At 42.1% G+C, this 21884-nt stretch overlaps 1 protein-coding gene and 1 pseudogene across 7 annotated transcripts in view; both read left to right on the forward strand.

Annotated features, from left to right (window-relative positions):
- Positions 1 to 756: 756 nt before the first annotated feature.
- LOC108274376 (tubulin alpha-1 chain-like) lies at positions 757 to 2525 on the forward strand (annotated as a pseudogene).
- A 15661-nt stretch (positions 2526 to 18186) lies between these two features.
- Positions 18187 to 21884, forward strand: part of LOC108255837 (caskin-2) — a 101732-nt gene continuing 98034 nt past the window's right edge. For 6 of the 7 annotated variants that reach the window (XM_017452128.3, XM_017452122.3, XM_017452153.3 and 3 more), the window contains exon 1: positions 18187 to 18557. The gene's annotated coding sequence lies outside the window, so the exon portion shown is untranslated. The remainder of the gene's footprint in view (positions 18558 to 21884) is intronic. The other variant, XM_017452163.3, reaches the window with a different exon arrangement.

The following is a 21884-nucleotide window of genomic DNA, read 5'->3' on the forward strand; positions in this document are numbered from 1 at the left end:
GCGCCATCCCAAAGACATATCCGTTTCTTAACGCTCCGTTAGGTTTGCTCTGGTGTTAAAGTCGGTATTGGGGAAAATCCACAGAAATGTTATCCGCAAAAGATATATCACCTTGCAGGAGTGTAGTGGCCATGCAATATTAATGCTGGAGTGATTACAGCAGCCATTAACCCCTTAGCAGTAGATGCACTGGTCATATTGACTAGGCAGATGAGACAGAAAATAATATCTGAAAAGAACAAACTTGCTGTTATTCTTGGGTTAAAATGATCCAAGCATAACCTGTGTCATATAAATGTAAAGTAAAAGTGTCATGTTTCTATCTACAACAGAGACACATAGTTTGACATTTTTTTTAAAAAATGGTTCGTCTTTGTGTAGAAAATTAAAACTGGTCATTTTGACCCAAACAGACAGATAGAGACTCCCAAGAGATACGGATGTCAACAGTAAAATGATCATGGGATCACAATTTCCAGGTGACAACAGACTGCTGCATAAGTACAGATCATTTCTCAGCAATTGTGTATAGATTTTGGTCATATCTGGATAATATCTTTGCTATCTGTACTTAGGAATTATTCATTTTGTTGATTCATATTCAGTAACACTCTGTCCTGGTCAGGGCTGAGGTGGATCTGCAAGACTGGGTGTGCGTGGGACACCAGTCCATCGCAGAGCATATTTAGGATCACTGTCGAATTCATAAATGCTCCTTTTTCTTAATTGTGTTCTGTCCTCCCACAGAGTGAGTGCATCTCTATCCATGTTGGTCAGGCTGGTGTCCAGATTGGCAATGCGTGCTGGGAACTCTACTGTCTTGAACACGGCATCCAGCCGGACGGACAGATGCCCAGCAAGAAGGCCATCGGAGGTGGAGGAGGATGATTCCTTCAACACCTTCTTCAGTGAGACTGGGGCTGGAAAGCATGTCCCCAGGGGTGTTTTTGTGTATCTGGAGCCCACGGTCATAGGTAAGATTGAGATCTTATGGTGCATGACTTTAGGGGTGCAGGGTGGCTTAGTGTGGCTTAGCACGTCACCTCACACTCACACCTCCAGGGTCGGGGGTTCGATTCCCACCGTGGTCCTGGGTGTGCAGAGTTTGCATGTTCTCCCCGTGCTGTGGGGGTTTCCTCCGGGTGCTCCGGTTTCCTCACCCAGTCCAAAGACATGCATGGTAGGCTGATTGGCATGTCCAAAAGTGTCCGTAGTGTTTGATTGGGTGTGTGAATGTGTATGTGAGTGTGCCCTGCGATGGATTGGTACCCTGTCCAGGGTCTACCCTGCCTTGTGTCCGATGCTTCCTGGGATAGGCTCCAGGTTCCCCGTAACCCTGAAAAGGATAAGCGGTATAGAAGATGGATGGATGGTGCATGACTTTGCTACTGTTCTACTGTTAATTACAAATATAACAGAATAATATGAATAAATTTATTATATGATTCTCTTTATAGGCTGACCAGTGCACAGGTCTCCAAGGTTTCCGGTTCTGGTTTCACCTCCCTGCTGATGGAACGCCTGTCTGTTGACTACGGTAAGAAGTCCAAGCTGGAGTTCTCCATCTACCCAGCTCCCCAGGTGTCTACTGCTGTGGTGGAGCCCTACAACTCCATCCTGACCACCCACTCCACCCTAGAGCACTCCGACTGTGCTTTCATGGTGGAAAACTAAGCCATCTATGACATTTGTCGTAGAAACCTCGATATTGAGCACCCTACATACACTAACCTGAATAGGCTGATTGGTCAGATCGTGTCCTCCATCACAGCCTCTCTCCGTTTCGATGGTGCCCTCAATGCCCTTCAGTCTTACTGAATTCCAGACCAACTTGGTGCCCTACCCTCGTATTCATTTCCCACTGGCCACCTATGCTCCAGTGATCTCTGCAGAGAAAGCTTACCATGATCAGCTCTCTGTGGCTGAAATCACAAATGCCTGCTTTGAGCCGGCCAATCAGATGGTGCAATGTGACCCACGTCGCCGGCAAGTACATGGCCTGCTGCCTGCTGTACCATGGTGATGTGGTGCCTAAAGATGTGAATGCTGCTATCGCCACTATCAAGACCAAGCGCACCATCCAGTTTGTGGACTGGTGTCCCACTGGGTTCAAGGTGGGCATCAACTACCAGCCTCCCACTCTGGCCAAGGTGCAGAGGGCTGTGTGCATGCTGAGCAACACCACAGCTGTTGCTGAGGTCTGGGCTTGTCTCGATCACAAGTTTGATCTGATGTACGCCAAGCGCGCCTTTGTGCACTGGTATGTTGGTGAGGGTATGGAAGAGGGCGAGTTCTCTGAGGTCAGAGAGGACATGGCTGCCCTGGAGAAGGATTATGAAGAAGTTGGTGTTGACTCCATTGAAGGTGAAGGAGAGGAAGAGGGAGAGGAGTATTAAAATACTGGAAGGATGTCATTGTATGGTGTAAGATGAAATGAACCTTTTACAACAAACAAAATAACACTGTATGCAAAAACATAAAGAAATGAAGCACCTTTCAAGTTCCCACATTTGGTTGTCTTTTAATTGTATTAAAAAAATTATAGAATATATAAAAAAGTACAATGCTTGCTGTCTCCACGATTTCTATGTTGGATTCCTCATTAATATGACATGGAAAGGTGATGGAAAACGGTGAGTTAGAAAAAAAACTCCTGCTCTTTTGTTCCCTTTCAAAGGGAACTTCGACGTTGCATTTAGCATAACACTATGGGGAGCACCTTGCGCGCGTGACCGGTATCTGAAGCTTGTGTAAAATCATGCCTCTACTTATAGGCCTGCCATGATCAGGTGACGTGGCAATTAAGAGCGTCGCATGATATATATATATATATATATATATATATATATATATATATATATATATATATATATATAGCACCTGTGAACCACGCCGCCAGCCATCATGGGGAGTGAGCAGCATGGTTATGTAGCGATGCCAAAGGTGGAGGAGGTGCTTGTGAGCCACCTCTCTCCATCAGCGGCAGGTAATTTAGGGAGGCCAACTTTACCTTCGAAGCCATGTAAAGCCACTTCGGCGTTGGTGGGCAAAGCCTATGCGTTAGCGGGTCTTGCTTGTGGGTCCCTGCATACAGTGGCAGTGTTGCAGGCCTACCAAGCAGACCTGCTGAGTGAGCTAGATACTGGTGAGGGAATTGGGCCCGAGGCAGTGGCAGAGCTGCGCCGCGCCACAGATTTATCTCTCCAGGCGACCAAACAAACGGCCTGCCATATCGGCCGTGCAGTGGGTAGCCTGGTTGTGGTGGAGAGGCACCTGTGGCTCAACCTCTCAGGAATGGGGGACAAAGATAAGGTCTCCTTGCTGAACGCCCCTGTTAAACCTTCCGGCCTGTTTGGCGGCGCGGTCAATGCCATCGCCGACAGGTTTCACGAGGCAAAACAGCAAACGGCGGCGTTCAGCCAGTTCCTTCCCCGTCGTGTCGAGTTCACACGGGCCTCCATGAGTGGAGCCCGGGCCAGCGCTGGTGCGAGGGAGATGCAGAAGACGAGTGTGGCAGCCCGCCTCCCCCCGCAGAAAGCCAGGGGGACCAGGCGGCCACAGCCACAGCCTGCTAAGAGGCCTGATCTAAGAATGATCATAAAAGCAAAGCAGACAAGGAAGGAACGGTCCTGATGGGCCACGGAGGGACGTATCAGGGGACATAAGGCTGCTAGGGCAACTGGCCCCCAGTGCTACTGTAGAGCCTGCCCTGGCCAAGGCCATCCCATGTTTTCAGTCTTCTCTGGTCAGCGAGCTGTCACAGGGTGACGGAAATCTGATGCTTTCCCTCCATTGAAATGTAGAAAAGAACATCACTGAAAGACCATTTGGCAGCGTGGAAACTACTACCATGTGTTCTGTCTACCATAGAAAAGGGTTACCGGGTCCAGTTCAGTGCTCGACCCCCCGGGTCAGAGGTGTGCTCACCACAGTTGTCAGCACAGAGCAGAGCCCAATGTTAGCACAGGAAATAAGTTCCCTTTTGGACAAAGGGGCCATAGAACATGTACCCCGTTCCCTAAGGGAGGGAAGTTTTTACAGCCGTTATTTCGTGGTCCGCAAAAAAGATGGGAGTATGCGGCAAATTTTAGATCTACAATCCCCAATTTTAGAATTTTTGATCTGAAAGATGCATATTTCCACATAGGAATATTGCCCAGTCACAGGAAGTTCCTGAGGTTTGCATTTGGAGAAAATACATACCAATTTTGGGTTCTTCCCTTTGGGCTAGCTTTATCCCCTCGCACCTTCACAAAGTGCATGGATGCTGCTCTGGCTCCCTTGCGACTCCGGGGCATCTGTGTACTGAACTACCTGGGCGACTGGTTAATTCTAGCACAATCCAGGGAACAGGCGGTTCAACATCGAGATGTTGTTCTTGCCCTCATGAGGAGCTTGGGGCTCAGGTTGAACCTCAAGAAAAGTATGCTTTCTCCAGTGCAGAGGACAACTTTTCTAGGGGTTATATGGGATTCTACTATGATGAGGGCGTTTCTATCCCCAACATGCGTACAATCGATCCTATCAACTTTGAGCAAGATAAAGCTAGGTCTGGGCATCCCTTCCAGCCTTTACGAGAGGCTGTTGGGCCTTATGGCTACAGTAACCAATGTCATACCTTTGGGCCTATTGCACATGACACCGTTTCAGTGGTGCCTGAAATGTCGGGGGTTTCATCCGAGGATGAAACCTCTGAGAGTAATCAGTGTCACGCAGCGATGCCTACGTGCTCTGAGTATTCGGAGGTGCCTGCAGTTCCTAGCCTCGGGTCATACTCTAGGGGCGTCCCCTTACCGCAAGACGGTAATGACAGACGGGCTCACGGGCTGGGGTGCTCACGGGCTGGGGTGCAGTCTTAAATGGCTGTCCAGCTCATGGTCTTTGGAGCGGCCCTCATCTGGAGTGGCATATAAATCGCCTAGAGATGCGGGCCGTATTCCTAGCACTGAAGTTCTTTCTTCCTCAGTTGAGAGGTCACAATGTGCTAGTTGGGTCAGACAACACAGCTGTGGTCTCATATATCAACCACCAGGGAGGGTTACGTTCACGTAATATGGTTCTTGGAGATAATGTCCCTGCTCGACGGCACTCCTTGGGAGATTCCCATCTGCAGGGACCTACTGTCTCAAGCTGGAGGGCTGATTTATCACCCTCGGCCAGAACTATGGAAACTGTGTGTCTGGCCCCTGAGGGGCACCAGCTCATAGATTCTGAGATTCTGATGTTAAACGCTAGAGCACCATCCACAAGGAAATTGTATGCGCTCAGGTGGCGGCTTTTTGTCTTGTGGTGTGAGGAACGTCAGCTAGACCCAGTGAACTGCGCAATAGCTACAGTCCTGGAGTTCTTACAAGAACGTTTCTCAGCAGGGTTGGCTCTTTCTACAATCATGGTTTATGTGGCTGCCATTTCGGCCAGCCACACCCCTGTTGATGGAGCCTCTGTGGGTCAACATCCTCTAACTTCGAGGTTCATGCGTAGTGTCAGACGGCTGAGGCCCATCTGCAGGACACGAATACCTTCCTGGGACCTTTCTGTGGTCTTGGAAGGTCTATCAGGGGCCCCATTTGCGCCCTTAGAGTCAGCCTCTGAGAAGCTTCTGACTCTAAAGGTAGCTCTTCTACTGGCTCTGACATCTCTCAAGCGAGTGGGAGATTTACAAGCTCTCACGGTTGCCCCCTCCTGCCTTGACTTTGCCCCTGGACTAGCCAAGGCCTTCCTAGGCTGGATTATATTCCTAAAGTGCCTACATCGGCCGCCCGCCCTGTGGTGTTGCAGGCCTTCTGCCCTCCTCCGTTCCTCACACCGAAACAAGAGAGGATGCACCTGCTGTGTCCAGTAAGGGCTCTCTGTACTTACGTCCACCGCTCCGGCCAGTGGCGTAAGTCGGAGCAGCTGCTGGTCTGCTTTGGTGGCGACAGTAAAGGTGATGCTGTGTCAAAGCAGCGCATCTCTAACTGGATAGTGGAAGCAATCTCTATGGCTTACGAGGCGTGCGGTCTCGCCACGCCTCTGGGCATAAGCGCTCATTCCACTAGGGCGGTCACCTCCTCGAAGGCTTTGTCCAAAGGGATATCCTTGCAGGTACCCTCAGTATGAAGGAGTGGGTATTCTCGTTCCCATACTGTTATGCTAAATGCAACGTCGAAGTTTCCTTTGAAAGGGAACGTCGGGGTTACGCGTGTAACCCTGTTCCCTGAGAAGGGAACGAGATGTTGCATAGCATTGTCATACCAGGGCAGGCCTGTGAATTGCGTCTTCTCTTCAGATAATAGAAGCTGGCGGCGTGGTTCACAGGTGCCATATATATATCATGTGACGCGTTTAATTGCAACATCACCTGATCATGGCAGGCCTATAAGTAGAGGCATGATTTTACACAAGCTTCAGATACCGGTCACACGCGCAAGGCGCTCCCCATACTGTTATGCTAAATGCAACGTCTCCATGGTCCTACACAAAACAACACACTAACCATGAGACGACACAGAACTAAATAAGATCTACACATTTTTACATAAAGTGCACATGAAGACGTGTGCTAACAACACAGGACAGTACAGTACTACTAAAAAAGGACAGTAGACACAGTAATTACCTGCTGAAAAATACAGCTAAAACCAGCCTAAGCTGGTTGGCTGGTCTTAGCTGGTCTCCCAGCCTGGTCATAGCTGGTAGAGAAGACTGGTTTTAGAGGGGTGTTGGCCACTTTTTTTTAGCTGGCCAGGCTGGTCTTAGATGGTTAGGCTGGTCTTAGCTGGTCAGTGTTGGTCAAGCTGGTCATAGCTAACCAGACAACTGCTGATAGTGACTGGGTAACATACAGACTAGTTCATTGTATTAAAAAAATGCTAAAGAATCACTGATTGCTCTGATTGACAGTCTGATTAATTGATCACACACAGCAAGTTTTAAAGTGTTATATTCACACTCACAGTGTGAAAATGAACACTTATCCATAGTTTATATAGGTCCACCCTAAATAGAGTTAAATTTATACTTTAAGTAGTGTTATTTTTTCTACACTCAGTGCTTTGTCAACACTATGAATGTGTTCACTGTTAACACCATTGGTGTAGATTTTTACTCCTCACAGGCTCCATTTACACTAAGAAAGTGTTGAATCTACACTAAATGTGTCAATAGCTCAACACTAAGGGAGTTATTTTCAACACTAAATAGTGTTCATACCCAGATTGAGATAATTAAATGTAATCTACACCCTTTATGCCTAAAAATACATACCTTTAAAATGTGTGTACTCGTCAATAAAAGAACAGCTAACAGCAGTTGCTGTCCACTTTCGCCAGCATTTTCTGTAAAAGGATATAGAATAACTATTTGTTAATCAAGGCCAACACAGTCTAAATAGGATCCAAAGTTATATTGCCTCTCTAAAACAAGACATTGTTACACAAAAGTGCATGTGAATGTGGATGTGAATTCATGTCAAAACATGCAATAAACATGTCAGCAAATTTAGCACATTTTCTGTCTGTCAGGTAGATTATTGCTTGCTTATGAAAAGCGAGACGAAAATGGATAATTTGAGGACAATCGCATTCATTTGTCAGTTGGCTTGGCTGTAATTCCTGTACCTCTATAGTTTAACATTGTTCATTTCGGAGACGTGCTCTTTTGGACTAGCACCAACTCTCTTGGGACTGCCATAACGTTACCACCACCAACCTGCCAGCTTCCCAGTGAAAATGAACCGAATACTAGCAGTGTGGCTTCCCGTATGAAAATGCCTTTAGTATGCATGAAAAACCTCTTTGTGAATGAGTCCTTCAAATTTACTTTCCTAACTTCAAATTAACTACCCACACATGTCTGATAATCTGAATTTAAGTTTGATATGCCCAGTCCTCATATCAGGATCTTTGCTTCCATGCAGCTAACACGTGCACAGTAAAATCCCTAGTGTTGAATTAACACCTAGAGTGTTCATTTGTGTCCAGTGGACTTATATAAACACTGTAGGTTGTGAATTCAACACTCTGGGTGTTAAATCAACACTGGGGATTTTGCTGTGTGGGGGCAGGTTCTTGTCTAACTTTAGCTAATATGGAACTAACGTCCGAGTTGTGGCCATATTGTAGTTATCCATTCAGAACTAGTTATGGCAGTTTGTCTTTAGAATTAAGAAAAGAAAACTCCAGTACCCTTTACATAGCTAACGTTTCAGGTTACCACTATATTTTGCTGTACACATTGTACACTTATTACATAGCAAGCTAAACAGCATGATGACATTAACATAATAAATGACACCAGTTACACAAACAGAATATTCAGTTTCTAAAATTAAAATGATCATCTAAGTCAGTCTTTGCTCTTCTGGGAAAATAATAGCACCTGGTCACAGTGCAGGCAGCACAGCATTGCTTGGAAGCATCCGTGGAGAAATTGTATTTACAACATATATAGTGTTGAATTTAGTTTCATAGGCAACCATCCTTTCTTAGTTTGTTTAAAAGTCGTGAGTGCATGTTTAAATGTTAGCGTGTGTGGTTTGCCTGCACACATCTTAGCTCGCCTCTACTCGGTGTGGCAGGTTTCATGGTAGGGCTGCACAATTAATCGGATATCGATCACGATTACAATGTTGACTGCCCACGATTAAATGATCATGATCGACTGCGATATTAACGTTTAAAGTTCATCCTCCACTAATAGAAAACTCCGCTGCAGATCAAATCAAGCGTTTCCTTCACTTACAACCAGTCACATAGAGCGGCAAAGGGGTGACGTCATTTTGTAGTGCCTAGCGCTCGAGCTGCCAGTTTCGCTGCGAGGGGAAATCATGACATTAACATGATGCTAAATGGCACCACAGAGGTTGTCTTGGACATTAAACATCATCACGCTGAAGAGGAACAAACTTTGCAGATAAACTCAGGGCTCTACAGTGCGACCATTTCACTCGCATTTGCGACTGAAAAGTACTTTGTGCGACTGTGAATAAATATTTATTCGCACTTGGTGCAAGTGTCCTGTTCAGAGTTGTATAATACAATCAGAATAAAAACTACAACTCCAAAATGCATCTACACCGCGCAACAGTTACTTTCACACTGCTTTTCATCTCCTCAGTTAACCGAAAAATTTTGTAAACACTGCAGAGAAGCCATTATGATGACGAGTAACACTGTACATCATCTGCTTCTCTCAACTTCCCGATCTCACAACCGCAATCTTTTATTGATCCAGCAAAATGACCTGAACTTTCACCTGCTCCTGTACACACAGCGGTGTCGGGCGGAGTAAATTAATAATAATGCTAACACCACAAGGTGGGTTTAATTCAAACTTCTTTATTAAATAATTCCTCACCAGTCATAATCAAGCGTAGCAACTGTTAAGAAGGAGTACGCTGCTGCTCTCCTTCATGCTCTTCAGTAACTCAAATACATAGCGTATTCACTTCATTTAAACTCAGGGTTGCCAGAAATCACTAGAAATATCAGCTCCAGTTTCCATGTTTTGATTTATCCCCAAAATACAATATTATCAGCAGACATGGCAACACTGTACTGGCGGAACCCATCTAAAAGGAACAACTGTTAAACAAACAAACAGAAAACTAATAAAATGTAAAGACAGTAAATGTGCTTAGTTATAAATAAATAATTTAATATAAAAATAGATATTATAATAACTTCATAAAATATAAATAAAATGAGAAATGAAATAATGTTTAATTACTATGGGTTGCATTTAATATCATTTTGACATTGTGCTTAGTAAGCTATTTCCTTAGAAGGCTATTAGCCTTTTTCCTAATATGGATCATGCTTGTGTTAATCTACTTTTAACTAGGACTCTTTACTGTTTAAGATATTTAAAAATAAATATTTTATGCTTGTTTATTTATCAATTAACCAACAGTATTTCTCATTGCTATTATTTTAACTCAATTAACAGTGACCATGAGCAGAGAGCTTACATTTAACCGTTTATGACAGACCTCCTGATTAAAGCTTAAATTAAAAAAGATTGGTATCTGGATCTTACTGTGTTTAATTGGATTCAACAGCCTGTTAACATTAAAGGAAATAATTTTTACTTTGTCTCAAATCATATGTATTTATAAGCCATATATTAATGAAAACTAAACCAAGCTTAACCGATCTACTCACTGAACAGACAAAGAAACACAACTAAAATGATCAATACAAAAGATGTGATTTCAAGGTTTGGGTCTCTAATAGATGGCCATGAACTAAGCTACAGGAAAAGTCTAGCGGTGGGGGAAAACCTCTCTTACTTGTGGGATAAGGCCCCAATTGCAGTATCCAGAAAAACAGCAGTCAGTGTGCATTTCACAGAAGGGACTTCCCTGTGTATTCCTCCTATGTGTATATCCTCACTAAATAGGGAACGGGGGTGTACGCAAAAGCAACATGTATTTCTTAAGATGAATATAGCACCATCTGTCAGAGTTCTCTTTAGACAAAGTTCTAGAGGAGATGTTGGCTGTCATCTAAAACCTCGCAGTCTCTCCCTAATGCTCTTCTCTCTCTTCTCCCATCTGCTGTTGTCTCAGTCCTCTCACCGTTTCCCAGGTGGTGTGCGATAGCTGCTCAGCCAGCTCTCCCTCGGCATGATTACACTAACTAGCAGTCCTCTGGCCTTCATGTCCACAGTCGCCTCCCTCACTGACTGGTATAGTCGTGTCCCATCCTCATAGAACACTCATAGTTTAGAGTGGAACAGGGTCTGGAAGCAGATCTGTTTCTGTTATACTCACTTTGCTTCAGAATATTCTTTCTGCTTCTGCAGGACTGCTGGAGGGTAATCTTGGTGATAGTATATCGGTCTCTCATTAAAAAACACCCTCTTCTTTCCCTATCCTTTGGGTAGAATCTCTTCATTAACTTTATAGTAGTGAAATTTGATTATTATTGACCAGGGCTTGTCTTCCTTGTCACCAGACAGTTTTGGGTCAAGTGCTTGTTGTGCTCTCTCGTGCTCCAGCATGTCCTGTAGTAGCTTTTCCACAAACAGCACCATAGATGTCCCCTCCGCTCTTTCAGGAACATTATATAGCCTTATATTCTCCCTTTGAGATCTCCCTTCTTGGTCGAGTAGTTTATTTTCTTGTTGAATCAATACTTTTATCATCTTGCTTAACGTCTGTTCCGCATTTTGAACATGATCTTCCAACCTTTCGATTCACATCCCTGCCTCTGCTATCTTTTGATTGACATTGGTGAGCTCAGAGATAATCTCAGTTTGTTGTTGTTTTGTGTCTCTGCGAAAGTCCCTTATCTACTCCAAAACCTTTGTCAAACTTACCACACCACTCTACTGAGGGCTAAGATTAACCTCATCATGTTGTATCTGCACAGGAGGGCAGTTCTCTATGCTTTCTTTGTTCACAGTTTATTCAATCATGCATTTTTTGGTTGGTGACGTCACCAAACCTATCCAACTCTACAACTATTGGCACTCTATCTATCTATCTATCTATCTATCTATCTATCTATCTATCTAATAAACTCAAAAAGGACTGTCACCGTATCCCTCTGTCTGTCTGTCTATCTATCTATCTATCTATCTGCAAGGAGAAAGTAACTGTTCTCCAAAAAGAACATTGCTGCCCATCTGCAGGTTGCTAAAGATCATGTAGACAAACCAGAAGGCTATTGGAAAAATGTTTGTGGATGAATAAAACCAAAATAGAACCTGGTTTATATGACAAGGGTTATGTTTGGAGAAAGGAAAACATGCATTCCAGCATAAGAACCTTATACCATCTGCGAAACATGACGGTGGTAATATAATGCTTTGGACCTGTTTTGGTGCATCTGGGCCAGGACAGCTTGCCATCATTGATGGAACAATGAATTCTCAATTACACCAGAAAATTCTAAAAGAAAATGTCAAGACATCCATCTGTGAACTGAATGTCAAGAGAAAGTGGGTCATGCCCCAAGACAACAGCCCTAAGCACCCAAGTTGTTCTACCAAAGAATGGTTAAAGAAGAATAAAGTTAATGTTTTGGAATAGCCAAGTTGTCACAGCTCGGTCCGATCAGAACTCAAATTCCCAAGATGCAATACTCACTTCTCAGGCACGCATGCGCTCACCATCCCCGGAGTTCTGATCAGACACACCTGGCACCAATCACACACACACACACACTAGTACTTAGGGAAGACATCCACCCAGAATCTACGCGAAGTATACGCTCAGTAGCTTAGTTTGCTGCGTTACCAAGCTTATCTAGTTCGTTGTTGCTTATAATCCTCGACCCTCGCTTCTTGTCTCGACTACGCTTTCTGGATATCCCCATTTGTATTGTTCGCCCGATCTCTTGACCCTTGCTGACTCTACGACTACGCTTCCGGAACTTCCCGATCCTACTCTGTTCACCCGCCTCCCGCTCCTGCTTCCATACCGTCTCAAGGTTGGTGACACAAGTCAAAGTCCTGACCTTTATCCTACAGAAATGTTGTGGAAGCACCTGAAGCAATCAGTTCATGTGAAGAAACCCACCAACATCCCAGAGTTGAAGCTGCTCTGTACTGAGGAATGGGATAAAATTGCAGGACCGATGTGCAGGACTGATCAACAGTTACCAGAAACCTTTATTTGCAGTTATTGCTGCACAAGAGGGTCACATGGAAAAAGTAAGTACACCCCTACATTTATGACACCTTTAAATCCATAATATTAGAATCAGGTGTTCAAGATTGTCTGCCAGTGATAAGAACCTGCTTAGGGAGTGCAGGTTAAACCTGTCTTATTTATACCCCTCTCATATCTAGTGTCTGGTGTTCCTTTTGTTATTGAGGTGTGTGGTGCCATCATGCCAAGATCTAAATAGATCTGTAAGGCCTTAAAAAAGATTTGTGGATGCCTCTGACTCTGGCAAGGGATTTACAAAGATCTCCAAATAAAAAAAAAAAAACAATTCCACAGTAAGGAAAATAATCTACAAATGGCACAAATTTCAAATGACTGCCAATTTGTCCATGACTGGCCGTCCCAGCAAATTTAACCCAAGAGCAGACCATCTGATGCAAACAGAAGTCCCCAAGAACCCCAAAATTTCATCACAGGATCTACTACTAAGTTTTGCAACTGTTGGTGTCAAAGTGCATGCTTCTACAATAAGAAAGAGATTGCACAAATTTGACTTGGATGGGAGTTGTGTAAGGAAAAAGCCTTTGCAAGACTACAGTTTGCCAATGAGCATATAGGCAAGACCTAACCTTTTGGAACAATGTCCTCTGGACAGACGAATCAAAGATAGAGTTGTTTAGCCACAATAATGGCAGACATGTTTGGCACAGGAAAAGCACCTCATACCAACTGTGAAGCATGGTGGTGGAAATTTTATGGTTTGGGGATGCTTTGCTGACTCAGGGAATGGACAGCGTGCATTCACTGATTCAACTATGAATTCTGCATGATATCAAAGAGTGCTTGAATATAATATGAGGCCATCTGTTCAAAAGTTGATGTTGAACTGAAAGTGGACTTTTCAATAAGATAATGATCCTAAGCACACTAGCAAATCCACCAAGGAATGGCTCAAAAAGAAGAAATGGAGGGGTTTGGAATGGCCTAGTCAAAGTCCGGATCTGAATCCGATTGAAATGTTGTGGGGGGATTTGAAACAGGCAGTACCGGCAAGAAAACCCGTAAACATCTTGCAACTGAAAGAATATTGCATGGGAGAGTAGTTCCAGCAAGCCTGGTGGACAATTATGCAAAATGCCTACAAGAAGTTATTTCTGCTAAAGGGGGCAATACTAGCTTCTGAGGCCAAGGGTGTACTTAATTTTTCCATAGAAGAATATCACATCTATTGATATTTCTGTTGAATAAATGATTGAAAAAGCCAATTTTCTTTAAGGTTTTGTTCAAGTATATCAAGTTCATTAATAGGCACTGTTTCAAAGATGATCAAATGTTTGCTGTCTGAATATGTAAAAAAAAGCCAACAATTTCCATGTTTTGTTTTTTTTTTTTTTTTACATACATGTATCTAGTTCCTAGATAATTAAGCTACAGAATTAAAAATAAGATCCTTTTTGTTATCTTCTATTAGGGTGGAGAGATATGTTGATCTAATAGCAGTTGATCTAAGAGATTTTCTGTAGCTCAGGAAGCTCCCCTTCCATGCTGTTTGAAATACTATCGATTTAATTTGGTGCCATTTATGTTATAATATATTTAGGACCTCAGTGCACAGGCAGCACAAGATCACCCATCACATAAGCCTTAAGTCATGAGCCCCCAAACCTTGAGCTACCAAGTTAATTACAGCTAGTGGCTGACTGCTGGGTTCTCACTGTCCTGTGAACAATGGATGAACCCTCAAAGATTAGCAAAACTCTCTTAAACTCATTGATCTAGGCCACTGGCCAAGACCTGGTGGCTGGCCTACAGGATGAAAGCTCTGACTCTCAGCTGATAACTTCAGAAATGAGGTGAAGGTGACTCAACCAGACAGGCCTCAAGGACAATCAACACAGGTAAGGCCCTTTGTTCTCTCACCTAGTTCACCCTATTCTTATCACAACAGTCACACTGACTGCATCAGGACACCTCATGTATTCTATAGGACCAAGGACTGCAAGAATTATAACAAAATAGCCTATTTTCTTCCATGTGTTATCCTGTAATTATTATGCTTATAACCACAAAGTTGCTATTAGACATTTGATTGTTTAACATGCATGAGTATGACTGATTATGAATATAGGTGTGTGATTGATTATCAGTAGTGTGTTAACAGTGGCCAAAACATTGGGTGATTTCCTGAAGACGAGACTAAGGAAATTCAGATAAAATGTTGTTATGTATATGTACTAACAATTGGGACTAAAAGTTTGATCCATACTCTATGAACGGAAGAAAAGAGAAGGCATAAAATTATGTGACCACAAAGACAATGGACTGAGTAATGTCATGGGTGGAGAATGTAGCTACACCTCAGCCTAACTTCATGGTGATTGGATCAAAACCCTTTGGGCTCTGCCCAGCTAGAAAGAGATAAAACCCTTGGACACCATGGAAACAAGGAGTTGTCTTGAACCAACACTTTCAGAGAGTTCTCCCCAATCAACATCTTCAGGAAATCCTGATAAACTAACAACAGCTGCAAGAATCCTCTTCAACCCACATCTGCAGATGTTCTCCAATCAAAATCGTCAGGAGTTCTTTCTTCAACCATCATCTGCAAGAGTACACTGCAGTCAACTTCTGCATGAGTCAGTTCCTGCAAAGCTTCCTGACTCTAACCATGAAAGAACCAGAAGAACCGCCGCCAAGCTCATCAAGCAACCCGCCTACGAGACTCAACTCCATTCATCAATCCGATTGGTCTTCCTAGACCCCGCTCAAAACAACCAGACCTCTTACAAACCCCCACTGCTGGAGTCCCTTCTACACAATGATGTAAAGAGGAAATTCCCTATCTAGGGAAACTTAGACGCAAGTACATTACCTCCAGGTCTTAATTGAACTCGGTGCATTTAATAGAGCTCTTCTAAATGAATTAAAATTAAATTAATTGTTGATGCTCATTCACGTTTAGGTCTAAGAACAGTATACAATGTTAAAACTAGGGATGCAAGTGCAGATAATAAGTTTAATAAAGACCAAAACAAAACACAAAAGACACTAAGACCTCATGGGAAAACACTATGGCAAAGACTAAACATAAATCAAAGACCTAAACACAGCACCAAAGACAACAACAAAGAAAGACAAACGTAAGACAAGGAGTGCAGTGCAAACTGTGGCTATATACACATAGGTGCTCATTAACATGGTGCAGGTGGTCATGTGACTGTGATGCAGTGAGGTGCAGTGGCTGCTGGGAACTGTAGTTCAGAGTTCTGTCTCTGGAATACATGACATTGTTAATGTGCTCATAATTCGTGTTTAACTTCAGGATGTTATTACCACTGGCCACAGGAGTAATATCTCAGCCAGACTTAATAAGATACATTAAGTAATAAGATACATTAACTTATCAGTGGACGAATAGTTGGTCCCCCTTTTTGCATTTGCTTTTTCCCCCTTTGAGCTCAATATAAAAAATTAAAAAGCTAATTTCCTTACATATAACTGTTGAAACATGACTATATATACATTTTTTATATTTAATGGGATTACAAATGTTAGAATTAGATCAAGAGTGTGACTACTATTATGAGTGGGTCCTACTATGTAGTGATTAACCCCTACTGAATTGAGAATAGATCTAGACTATGTGTTCAAAATGTCTTTTATTAAAGTCTTATTAAAGTCTTCAGTTATTGCTTTGTCTAAAGAAACATCCAAGTTTGAAATGAAATCCGCAAATTCAGAAAGGAATTCAGAATATGGCCCTGGGGTGTGTAAATAATAATTTGTGGAATCAACTGGGTAGACTTATTTTTTGTGGGTACATAGATCATGTTCATATAAAGAACTTAAAATACATGTCATTTATGACTAGGTTTTTGTGTGACGCCTAGATTATCATTATAAATAAATGCGACGCCACCTCCTCTACTAGAAAGACAAGGCTGATGTATATAATGATGCATTTGGTTTGAACATTGTGTGTGTGTGTGTGTGGGGGGGGGGGGGGGGGGGGGGTTGAAGTGTGATGTGTATGCTTCATGATATTTTAATTAAATAAAAAATAGTAATAAATTGAAAGAAAATAATTAGATTTGTTATATCTGTAGTGTCATTACACAAGTATCCTCTGTCTATCTTTCTATCTACCTAGCCATCCATCATCCATCTATCTATCGTCCACAAGCATTTGTGATCAAATGACTGTTTCGTTATAACAAATGTCACAGGGTATACTAACAGTCCAAATTAATGCACTCTGTAACTGATTAAAACTTATACATCATTTAGTGTGAGCAACCTTGCTGTTGAACCAACTGGGATCATATTGAAATCTCCCAGAAACACCATAGCAACCATCTGGGACTCCAGAACAGCCACCTAACAACTAGTTAGAATTGAATAGCAACCACTTAGCAACATTGTACCAAGCAAAATAGTTAGTATAGTAATGACCTGACAGCAACCATCTAGCAATGCCCTAGCAACCAGCTGGGTTACTAAGGTAACCAGCTAGCAACATCTTAGCAACCAACTGGGTTAGCATAGCAACCACCTAGCAACACCATAGCAACCAATGGGGTTAACATAGCAACCACTTAGCTAGACCCTTCCAACCACCTGGAAAATCATAGCAACCACACACCAACACCCTAATACACACCCTAACACCTAGCAACCAGGTGGGACAGCATAGCAACCACTTGCCAACACCCTACCAACTATCTGGAGTTCCAAAGCAACCATCTAGAAACACCCTAGCAACCACCTGTAATACCTAGGTAACTACCTAGAAACACCATTGCAACCATCCAGCAACACCCTAGCAACCACCTGGAATGCTGTAGCCACCACCTAGCAACACCCTCAGAATAACATAGAAACCACCTTTTAACACCACAGTAACCACCTAGAATACCCTACCAACCACATAACAACCACCATGGATAACATAGCAAGCACCAAGCAACACCCTAATAACCACTTAACCACTTGGAATGCCCTAGCAACTGCGAAACCGACCACTTAGCAACCACCTAGCAGCACCCTTGCAAATGCTATGCATACCATAGCAACTACCTGGCACCACCCTAGAAATCTCCATGCAATAACCTTTGCTCATTCAAGGTCACTGTTTCAAACTTTTACCATTTAGATTTTTCAGATGCATTTATTTTGAAAGCTCAAATTTGTTGTTGTGTGGTTTGACAACAACTGGTCGCATACGAGAGAATTCTTGTTTAAAAAAAAAAAAACAAACCTAGAGAAAGTCAGTGACCAGTGAAATAGTAGTATATAGAATTGACCAGTAAGTTATAGTTGGAGAGAAATAGACTTAGAAAAGAGACTATGGCTATCCCGATGTTTAACCAGTTATTTCGTCTTTAACTAGTCTTCAAAATGTTCCAACAGTATATTTTCCTTAAAATGTGAGTTAGAGAGACCAGTCATGATTGTAGGAAATTCCTACAAAATCCAGCTTTTGCAGTATGATAAGTGGACCGCTTGCGAGTGTAAAACTACCAGCCAATCATATCGCGGCATGATGGCTTCCAGCTAATCCCAGCGCAGGGGGCGGGATATGTTCCAAAACCAGTGGCGTAAAAAAAGAGAAAAAAAAGAAGTGGTCTGGCGTTTCTGAGTGAGAAGGACGAAGACACGTCTGGGATCTAAGTGTCCAAGTTACAGTGACTTACTCTCCAAGGCGGGTATTATGTTTCTGTCGATGAAATGTACAGAATAGGCGAAAAAAAATATTGCATTTTTGCATCGTATTAAGTTTCAGATAATGTGTCCTAGCAAGTGTAGGTTAGACACAGAGCTATATTTGAGCTAAGTAACTTTTCAGCTGAAAGTGAACAGGCGACATTCACGGCCCTTGGATCCGTTAACCTTAAAGCTGGCTAACGTACCTGCAGTGCGTGGAGCTGCTGAACTACAGCCGACTGTTTTATTCAGTCTTGAGGTAAGACTTTAAGACGTATACTGTCTTTTCATGCTTAAATAAGTTGTCAACTAATGTTGCTTTCTCTAACGTTAGACAAGCGGCTCAGGTCTGTAAGAGCCCGGCTAAGGTTTTCACTACTCTCTACCTCGCTAAATAAAAGTACTTTAGCCCAACTACTTCCAACTTTTCTCTCAGGGCCTCCGAGCTTAGACAGCCACAATTAATTTTCCTCACTAGTTCTTTATAACGTAGTAAACTAAAAGGACTACTGCTCGGCATATCGGCAAGTTAAATAAACCAACTGTAAATATAGTTTAGTCAAGAAAGCTAATAAACTGCCTGTAAGCAGCGTGTGTGACTTCAGAGCTCCGAGATGATTCTCGGTTGTTTGTTGTTTACTATCTTTGGCTCACCTTTTTCTCATTCAATTACTGGGTATTATTAATTAATACCTAGTTAATATGTAGGAGAAATCTCATTTGGATGGAGTTGCTTATTGCTGGATACATTTTACAAACCTAGTTTTACTACCCCAATTCTGAAAACGTTGGGACAGTATGGAAAATGTAAAAAAAACAATAAAGTTTTAAATTCAGTTCACTCTGTACTATATTGAAAACACATTATTTGATGTCTTACTTTGTGAATTTAATTTATTTTTGGAAAATATACACTCCAAATCTGATGACTGCACCAAAAAAGTTGGGACAGTCGACTGTTTACCAATATGTAAGATCACCTTTTCTTTTATCACTTATTAAGCGTTTGGGCGCTGAGTGAAGACACCAGTTGGTTAAGTTTACCAAGTGGAATTTCCCCCCATTCATCCATTATGCATTTCATCAGGTGCACAAGTGTACGGGCCTTCATTGCCTTATTTTATAAAGCGCCGCACATTCTCAATCAGAGACAGGTCAGGACTGCAGGCAGGCCATACTAGCACCCGCACTCTGTGCTTACGCAACCATGCGCTTGTAATCCGGGCAGAATGTGGTTTGGCGTTGTCCTGCGCTGGATGGCAGCATATGTTGTTCCAAAATGTGTACATATCTTTCTGCATTAATGCTACCCTCACAGATGTGCAAGTTTCTCATGCCATGGGCACTGACACACCCCATGTGTGTCTTTTGCCCGGAGAACACAACGACTGTTTTGTCCAAAAGCTATTGGAAATGTTAACTCGTCAGCCCTCAAAACACAATTCCACTGTTCTGTGAAAAATTGTCTCCATTCCAGATTCATGACGGTTTTTAAGACAGTGACGTCTGAGGGATTTAAGATCACACTCATTCAGAAGTGGTTTTTGGCCTTGTCCTTTACGCATCGAGATTTGACCGGATTCCTTGAATCTTTCAATTATATTGTGCACTGTAGAAACTGAAATGCCCAAAATCCTACCGATTTGTCTTTGGGAATGTTGTTCTGAAAGTGTTGGATTATTCACTGATTCATCTATTGTCAGATTGGTGAGCCTCGACCCATCCTTGCTCTTGAAGGACTAAGCCTTTTTTCGAGGCACCTTATATACATTGATATTATATACCTAATATACGGTAAAACTACACAACTATTTGTTGTTATATAAGACCGAAAAGAACCAAATACACACAGACACACACCAGAATATATATTATTCATTTTGGACTGTAGTTGGATTCAGTGCTTTTTGTGCATCCATAAAAAGTAATGCATGTATGTATGTATGTATGTATGTATGTGTATGTGTATGTGTGTGTGTGTGTGTGTGTGTGTGCGTGTGTAAAATTTATATATATAAATAAAATTTTCAGCCCGGGAGTTTAATCCCCAAGAACAGTCCATTTTTTGTGTGGTGGAAGAACTTGGAAAAATTAAGTGACGGTTCAGTTCATACTATTGTTATATTTACAGTATTAATAGCATACTAAGTATTGATTTCTGCTACAAAAGTCAAACTAACGTTATGAAAAAGAATTTGGTTTGCATTCAAACAAATATGAAGTATTTCAGTAAGAAATATACTTTTTTGGCAGCTACCTCATTGCACAGCATGAGACGGCAGTTTGTTTATTTCTCTATGGTACTCACACTTGTGGCTGTCTGTGACTGGTTCTCAAACTAAACTGCAGGAACAGGGGAGAAAACTATTTGAGTCAGGGACAGTTTGGTGAAGTGGCTACCTGAAGCTGTGTTCACACGTAATGTTTTTATTTCTGAAGCGGTCAGCACCTGTTTTACACAATGATTTCAACTGCATTTTCTGTGTGTGTTTATACTTATAATATATTGGCACTCTTGGTAAATATGAGCAAAGAAAGCTGTGAAAATTTGTATTTTCTTCTTTAACCTTTTGATCTTTTGTTAAAAAAAAAATTCACAAGAATTTACAGCTGCTGGGGGAGTGATGGTAAATTCAACATCTTTTCTCTTCTGACTGCCGTAATCCATCACTATATATTTTTTGCCTCTCTTGGAAAGTCATGGGAAGGAAATACTGGAGTTTTTTTTTCTTTCACTGTTGGAGCAAATGGTAATGCAAAAAGGATATTTGCTACCGTTTCCCATATACCTCTATAGAAGTTTACCCTGCTATAGGTTACTTAAACCCAGAAATGGATGTATATTCATGAACACAATACATTATAGCTGATGTATCGTGTAGCATGATTGAAGTGACATACAGGTGTTAAATTTATTTGGAAATGTCTTACATTTGAAGTGCTGGTACCTGCAGATACCCTGTTTTACGGCTGAACATGCTGAAACAGAAAGGCCATCCTGAACTACTATGTAATCAGAAACCTTACTTCTAGCTGCATGTGGTCTTAGTAGAAGTACAAAACCTTGTCAGAATTAAGTAAGAGGAAGTTAATAAGCATTCAGTGTTTTAATGTCCTTTACACATTTCTCAATTTTATTAAGCTGATGTGTGTCATCTGGCTTTGCTGAAACATTTAATTATGCATCATCAGTATAAAAGTTGAAGCTAATTCCATGTTTACGATGAATTTGACCCAGAGGTAGCATATATAAAGAAAAAAGCAGTGGGCCTAAAACAGAACCTTGTGGAACACCAAACTTTACCTTAGTATACCTAGGGATGTCACGATACCAAAAATCTAGTAGTCGGTACTGATACCACCAAAAGTACACAAAACATGATACCAAAGTCGATACCTCGGTGTAGTATAAAATAAATAAATAAATAAAATTAAAAACTCCTGGAGGACATCCTCCTCTGGCTGATACTGGCAAAGAGAGAGAGAGGATATTTTAGTTATCAAACATTACCTGACAATGACTAATAAAACAATGCTAAGTGCTAATAACAAGTGCTAAGGTGCACTCCTAAACACACACACACCC

The sequence above is a fragment of the Ictalurus punctatus genome, chromosome 2, assembly GCF_001660625.3.
Source record: "Ictalurus punctatus breed USDA103 chromosome 2, Coco_2.0, whole genome shotgun sequence".
In the NCBI taxonomy this organism is placed as follows: domain Eukaryota; kingdom Metazoa; phylum Chordata; class Actinopteri; order Siluriformes; family Ictaluridae; genus Ictalurus; species Ictalurus punctatus.